This window comes from Belonocnema kinseyi, chromosome 9, assembly GCF_010883055.1.
Source record: "Belonocnema kinseyi isolate 2016_QV_RU_SX_M_011 chromosome 9, B_treatae_v1, whole genome shotgun sequence".
NCBI lineage: Eukaryota > Metazoa > Arthropoda > Insecta > Hymenoptera > Cynipidae > Belonocnema > Belonocnema kinseyi.
Window position 1 is genome coordinate 12,550,215 of NC_046665.1, and position 8,405 is coordinate 12,558,619.

The window sequence follows — 8,405 nt, forward strand, 5'->3', positions numbered from 1 at the left end:
GTTCCTTTGTCTCAGGAGTGTAATGGTGTATCCATGTTTCATTCACAGTCACAAATCGACGAAAAAATTCCTCACGATTCCGACTTATGCGCGCCAAAAGAGAGTGAGAGGCGACCACTCTATTGCGTTTATTCTCAGCTGAGAGCAAACGCGGCACCCATCTTGCCGATAGCTTTTTCATGCCTAATTTTTCATGTAGAATTGAAACAACTGCACCTATAGATATCCTTGTGGCCTCAGCTAACTCACGCACTTTTAATCTTCTATCCTTCAACACCATATCGTGGATTTTATTGATGATTTCGGGAGTACTTGCTTCTACGGGCCTTCCTGAACGTGGTTCGTCACTTATTGATGTACGACCACGCTTCAATTCATTTTCCCAGTTATAAACCGTTGCTAAGGCAGGGGCAGGTGTGCCATGAACTGAGTCCAATTCATTTTTTTATCTTATATGGAGTTAAACCCTTTAAATGAAAATGTTTGATTACCGCTCTGAACTCGTTTTGTTTCATTTTTCTTAACGAAAAATTTTTTTTTCAATTGGTTATAAAAACACGTAAACTCAGAAGATGTGGACTGTGACTGCACCATATATCTAGTCGGGAGTGGTGCTGACTGAAAACAGATGATTTGGAGCGATTCGCGCGCAATATGTTGGTCATTCTAAGGACTTATTGAACTACCCTCGTATTACGTTTTTCATCTTGTGACATTATCCTATTTTCGAAATTTGAACCTGAAATCGTCCAATTTTGATTCTTCAATCAAAATAAAATTGTTTAATTAATAGCGATTCGACTTAGAAATTATAGAATTCAACTCGTTTATTTAATTCAATTGCCTAAGACCTCTGAAGCTTAATTATTCTAAACACTTTCAAAAGTATATGCTTTCTAATTGGAAACTTTAAAAATTTAGGAACCGCGCAAATGATGAAAACCGGGAAATTTCAGGTGTAAGATTTCTCTTTGGGTTTTTACTAGGTTCTCCATTTCTCTCGGGTGGTGCCACCCTGATAATAGTTAATTTTTCAAATAAAAATGATTAACCTTCAACCAAAAAAATATGACTTAACAAAATAGCTGAACTTTCAACAATATAATTAAATCTTTAACCAAAAGAGATCGCTACATTCGGAATCGAAAATATTAGAATAAAACTTTAGAAAAAAATAACTTTCAACCATTAAAGATGAATTTTCACTAAAAAGATGACTTCAAACGACAAATTAATTATTAATCCAAATGGGCAGATTTTCCAAAAGACGAATTTTAAACAAAGCAAACCAAATGGTAGAATTTTTAACCAAAAGAGATTGATTCTGAACCAAAAATAAAAAAGTTGACTTTCCCATTAAAAATAATTAACTTGACCCAAAAAATATGTCTAGAAAAATAGTATAATTTTCAATAAAATAATTAAGTTTTCAAACAAAAGTCAGTATGATTTTGTTTCCAAATTCATCCCTGTTGGTTAAAAATTCTACTATTTGGTTGAAGCTGTTGGAGCTGCCAAACTGAAAATAAGTTGAATTTTGCATCGTTCAACACAGAAAGTTCCAACGAGATCTCTCAATATTCGATAAATAAAAATAAGTATTTGTGATTTCAGTAAAATTGATTTTTAATTGGTACGTCTGGTTAAAATCTTCAGTTGAGGGCAATTAACGTCGAATTTACACCAAAATAATCGAGTACCTCTCATTTTCGAAGTCACATTTAAATTCCAAAATTACTCTTCACCATTTTTCAATAGCACCCACAGTTTGGCGGGAAAATTTGAATTTTTACATTCTCATTGTACAGATCGAATGTCTTGGCTTTGTGTGATTTTCACCCTATCCAGTTTTCTTCAAATCTCTACGTTTTGAGACCCCCCCCCCCCCCCCCCCCCCCCGAGTCAGAAAAAATAGGTTTTACGAAAATGTCTGCCGTTTTGGATAAAAATTTAAAAAGTGAGAGCATTTAAAAAATTTTTGAGAACATTTTTTCAAGTTTCAAAAACTTTCTGTACGGATATTCATAGTATTTACAAAAGTAAAAGAACTTATTTTCATGAATTTTTTTATTAAATTAAAATTTTTCAGAGTTATCGCATTTACAAAATTTAAAAAAACACACGAAAATCAAAATTTTGAGCCAAATAACGTACGATATGTAAAAAACCAAGAGAAGAAAAATGTTTCTTTTTAAATGCCCCACAAGAGTATCATAGAAACTTTTTGAATTTTATTGAAAAATCGAAAATTCAAATTTTGAGAGCATAAAAAAATAATGGAAAATCAAAAATTACTCTGTGGGAATTTAAGAAAATCCGGGAATTGTCTGGGGATTGAAAAAAATCCGGGATATACCGCGAATTGTCCGGGAATTTATTTTTGATGCCGGAAATGCATTTTATTTCCTGATAATTTTTAATTTTGTATTGTCCCTTTGACATTATACAATAAATCAGACTTGATTCTGGTGTTAAATGTAATACTAATGCGGATATTAGATACTTGTATTCAAAAGGCGCGCGAAAAACTTGCGAGATTAGTGTATTGATTATTTTGACCGATCGCTGCTGCGATCGATCTCTGGCTATTATCTGTGACTTTAGATCTAACAGAAAACTTCACGCTTTACAAAATTGTGCAACGTACCTTATTTAGTGCTGGCAAGATATTCTATATGTAATTTGGTAAGTTTTCATTTTAGATTTGTTTTTTTTTTTAAATATTTCTTTCATAATAAAACGGTCTCTAGGGGGCGTGCAAATATTTTGTCAACTGCCTTTTTTTTAGTACTTTTTCCTAATGTGTAATTAAAATCTCGACTGAGAACTCCACCAACCCAATAGGTTTGAGACATTTTCCTATCTTTTCACAAACAAACAATACATATATTCACTATGATTCGCAATAGATAAAATATATATTTTCTTTTATCTTCATCTATAAATTCTTAAACTTTCCTTTTTTCGACCCACTATTTTCATATTTTTTATTGAAAGTATTAACGAACGTTAACAAATGTCTGACATGCAGTTAAATTAGTTTGACAAAATTGATTATATTTCTAAATTTCAAAAATAACTAAATTCGATGTAAGATTTTTTCTCAATTTACTGGTTCCGATTTTTTCTTACATAAGAACAACTTTTAATCATTATAAAAAACTTGAAATTTAATCAACCAACGCTTCAATATTTATAATCAAAAGTTACTTATTCACTTATATGAGTTCTTTTCTATTTAATTTTTTTTTTAAATTTTATTTAAAGCTCAGTTACATTTTCTACAATGCCGAGGCAAACTTCTGTCCAAAAAGCTTGGAAACTTTATTTTCCATGACTTGAAGAAAACAAGCAGAAGAATCATGCTTTTTGCACGCTTTATAAAAGAAATTTCTCATTCGAATCTATGGGTCGTACTGCCGTTAAAAGCGACATGAAAAGTAAAAGACATCAGGAATTATTCAATTTAGCCGAGAATTCTTTCAGTATTCCTGCCTCTTTTTCCATGGATTTATAGCAAAGCTCTGGAACTTCAAACCTCTCGTCAACAGCAAGTACTAGTAATTTGTCAATTCACGTTTGATAACGCATTTTGAGGGCTTCAAACTTTCTAAAGATAAGGTGACGGAAGCTTATACTTTGTGGTGTTTGCAAACAGTCATGAATCACAATTCTTTGCGAAGTGCAGAAAGTGACCAATTGGAACGTAGTTGAGTATTCCAGGGCCTCTTTCAATTTATTCAAGAAAATACCTTCACGTCGCGGTGTCTTCATTGAGATTACTGGTTGTACAGAATTCCCTTAACAGTTCTGCCAGGTTCGATGGATTGAAAACGGGAAAGTATTAAGAAAAGCAAAAGAGTGTCTTCCAAATTTAGAAAAATATGTACAACATGTACAAAAAACGAGACAAGAGCTGTCATGTAGTGGTTTCACCGTTGTTGTTGAAGCGCTAAAATACAAACTCTTACCAGTAAAGGTCGCTTTTTTCACTCTCTGGCAGAGGATTTGGAACCATTTTTGACCGAATTTCAATCGAATGCTCCTTTAGCACCTTTTTTGCATGACAGTCTTACACTCTTATTAAAGAAAAAAACGAATTTGCATTGTATTGACGTGATGAAGAAAGTTGACAAGCAGTTCGTTAATCTAAAGTACTCTAAAGATATTGATCTGGGATATGCCACCCGTGCTGCATTATAAAAATGCAAAGATGTCGCTCAAAAAGAAATACTTCTTTCCGGCAAGATTGTCGAACCTCTCTCCAGTATCTGGTAGCCAAACTACTAGAGAAGTCTCCTCTAAAGTATCCTTTGACAAAAGCATTAACCTTTCTTAATCTTGCAACAGTTGCTTTTGTTAAAACATTAGTAGAGAGAACTTACGCACAGCCTTAGACATTCTTCTCAGCGCCAATTGGCTTCCCGCCAGTGTGATTCAGAACGCGGACCGAGAATATAAGACATTATTATCAGATTACTACGTACTTGAGCAAATGAAGATGTTCTCTCGGAAGGAAACAAGATTAGACGAGTTTTTGATGCAACTACTTTCGACAAAAAAAGGAAGAAAAAACAGAAAATCCTGCAAAAAATATTGAAGATGTTTTTCATATTGTTTTTCTTTTTTCATATTGTCGTTGAAAACCTAAGAGAAGAAACTCTAGTGGCAAATCGGATAATACACGATGCTGTTACCATGACAGGAGGAGTTACATGTTTGAATATATGTAAGGAATTAATTCTTTCTATGAGGAATGCCCACGGAAAATGAATGGATGCTCTGGAAAAACGGAAGAAGGAAAGGGTTTTAGAAGAAAATATCAAAATGAAAAAAAGAGAAATGGATAAAAAAGAGAAAGAATTGAAGAGTAAGAAAGCCAAATTACTAGCAGATACTAGTAATGATATTGCATCTATTAAGGAGCAATTAAAGAGTTTGCGATCATAATTCAAATGTTCTACATAGATAGAGTAATTTGAACTTCACGTTTTATATGTAGTCTTTTGAATTTATTTATAGTAACTCGTGCATTGTATTAGTTTATAAGCGTTTCAAATAAATGTTAAAAACATTAATATCAATTTATTTTTTACGCAGTCGTTGCAACTCATTGTACCACTCTTTTCTCACTTAAAATTCAAATTCTTGAAAATTAAAAAATTAAAAAATATATTTTTAAATATATCTGATACTGCAATGAAGTAAATTAAGCATGTTTGCAACTCACTATGCACTTTATGTGTGCCTATATCGTGAAAAGGAGCTTATATTTATAAGCGGGAAAAATGCGGGAATTGGCCGGGAACGATCAACCGCAGGTTTTCGCCGGGAGCGGGTGCTAATCTGAAAAACTGCACTCGATCCCATCGAAATCGCGTTAAAATTTCAGCCACAACAACGTCTCACCACCGTAAGATAAATGGTTACAGTCTGTAACGGAATCAATACGACGATTCGGCAGAAGTCTTGTGCATCCTGAGGATACAGAGCCACCCAAGGACGACCGCCTTCTGCATTTTTCCCGCAAGTGTTTAAGCATATTGTTCACACGCAGGGATGCTTTTCAGACTACTAACCAGTGAAAGCTTGGCACCTCCAAGAGCGCCGATGATAAGAACGATTAATTTGACAGAATATTTCGGGTACAATCGTCGCAACTCTCGTATGAGGTCTCTATACCTCTCTTTCTTTTCATTCTCCTTGGCTATGATGTTTTTGTCAGCTGGCGCCGAAAATTCGATAACGAACATGGTTCGCTTCTCAAAGTCAAGAAGAACCATGTCAGGCCTCGAGTGTACAACAGAAACAATTGTCGAGAATATAAAGTTCCAGTATATGCGGCATTTCTCATTCTCGACAATTGAGTTGATTTCCCTAGGAGCGTTTAGAGGAGCGATATTAAGGTTGATGCCGTAAGAGTGACGGAGATGGTAATAAAGCACTCTTAGCGCCGCATTGTGGCTCAAAATGTGGCGACGGTATGTTAAGGTGGAAATGACACCGTCTTGGCATGCAAAAATGAAACCCCCTGTACCAGACTTCAATCCGGGCGATTTAAGGAAAGCAAACGTTAGCTTGCAAGACATTGACTGATCCTTCACATTTCTGTGGAAGATGCCGTGCATTCTCTTATCGAGGAGCTGTTCACGGAAGTTTTTCTCTTGTGCTTTCTTAATCCGGGCTTTCAGGAGTAAGTACTTGAGATCGATAAGATTTGATGCATTTTGCTCACCCCTAATACTGAAGTAAGTCCGAGTGTTTCAGCAGCCTCCTTCTCTGCTTTGTACAGAAACGCTCCTTTGCCCACTTGTTCTGCTTCCTGACCATTTTAAGAAGAGGGTCTCTTCCATTTGCGACTCTGTCCTTCGTCCATGGTACCACTCCAAATGAATAGAGTACTACCGGGACAGCAAGCATGTTCGTTGCAGATACTTTGTTCCTCGCTGACAGTTCGGAAGACCAAATCTGCCGGATGAGGCGTTTGTATCTGCTTCGGAGAGTATCCTTTATAGATGTCACATCCTGAATGCGGCTCTGTGGCACGTCTAGGTATGTATAAGTCTCTTCAGCACAAAGGTGGCGTATAGCGCTTCTATCGACGATCACAGGATCTTCAGGGATGTCATTACGTTTTCCTCGCTTCAAATAAACATTGGCACATTTTTCTAACCTAAATTCCATTCCAATTTCCTTAGTATATCGTTCGATAATCCCTAGAGCTTAATGTAGGTGCTCTTTGTTTTGAACATGGATCTTAAGATCGTCCATGTTAAATACATGATTGACCTTGTACTTTCGATTTGCAGGTTTGCCGCAAAAGTACCCGTCGGAATGGCGAAGTGCTAGAGATAGTGACAATAATGTGAGACAAAAGAGGAGAGGGCTCATGGTGTCGCCCTGACAGACACCTCTCTGAAAGGTGCACCTTGTTAGTTGTCACTCGATTTTTTCCAGATGAGATAATAAATCTGGTTTTCCAAAGCGGCATCAATCTCTCTATGCACCTCACGATTTGCGGATGAACCTTTAAGCTTTCCAAAAGACAGATGATAAGTCTATGGGAGGTCGAATCGAAAGCTTTCCGATAATCAATCCAGGCCATCGATAGGTCACGCTGGTAGTATGCTGCATCTTTGCATACACAACTATCGATGAGCAGGTTCTTCCGACATCCCGCTACGCCTTTCTTTGAGCCGCGTTATTCATACATTTCTTGCCACACAGGTTCAATTGTCCGAACAATCCTATCATTTAGGATAGCTGTGAATATCTTATACAGTGTGTTAAGACAAGTGATTGGCCTGTAATTCTTCGGGTCAGCTAAGTTGTCTATTTTCGGCAGGAGTATTGTGCGCCCTTCCACCAACCACTCCGGAATTGTTTCTTCCGACTTTAAATATGAGGTTAAATTACGGGCCAAATGCTGATCGGTTGTAGGAAACTTCTTCCACCAGAAGGTCTTTATACCATCTGGTCTCGGGCCGGAATAGTTCTTCATCCCTCTTAATACTTTTTTCACCTCCTCGGTAGTGATGGGTGGGCGTTCTTCCTCAGGTGTTATAATAGCATTAGACAGCTCCTTGAAGCTATTTGTTATCTGAGTTTTTCTCCAGTCTGTGCTGCACTTCGTAGACTTCTCTCCAAAATACTTCGACCTCCTCTGGTTTGGGCGGGTGGTTGACAGTAACTGGAGATTCTTGGAAAAGTCGAGATGGGTCAGAGAGAAACTGTTGATTTTCTCCTACCCACCTCTCTCTCTCAGCTCTAGACTTCTCTTAGCGCCAGATAGTATCCATATTCTCTCAACAATATGCTTCCTGATGGTCAGCAGTACTGCCTTGCCCAGCCTATCTTTATGGCGAGTTGATGCATTCGTCTTTTGGTCTTATGATCAACCGTTCGTTTTGTTTTACGGTTCGCATCGACCAAAGCTCCCGCTGCATTATACACACAATTGATAGTCCAGAGGTCGGATTCTTCGGAAAAATGTCCACGAAGCTCGTCATCCATTTCAGCCAGATATATGCATACCTACATATTTACATACATACATACGTACGTTTATTTTGATATCAATGCACGTTATGAATTGTAATAATATACATTTATGGAAAACATATACAATTTGAGGGACAAATTCGAGTGCGTAGCACGAGATACTTGATGAGAATGTGTACGTTAAAGCCGAAGGAGCTTTAACAAAAGATAATTCACTATTATCAAATTCCTGTTTTCGATGCTTTGACCTTTAGTTTTGCAAAATATGTGCACAAGTGTGGGGAATATACAAAGACCGAGTGCGGTGTGCGACATAAATACATTATCGAGCGCGTCAACTTTATTTTTGTCTCAAGTGCAAAATATATTTTTTCAAGTTTTTTTTCTGTTAATTTAAACATTTT

The 8,405-nt window shown here is 36.5% G+C and overlaps 1 protein-coding gene across 3 annotated transcripts in view; it reads left to right on the plus strand.

Annotated features, from left to right (window-relative positions):
- Positions 1 to 8,405, plus strand: part of LOC117180020 (neurogenic locus Notch protein) — a 385,864-nt gene that overhangs the window by 355,302 nt on the left and 22,157 nt on the right. The window lies entirely within an intron of this gene.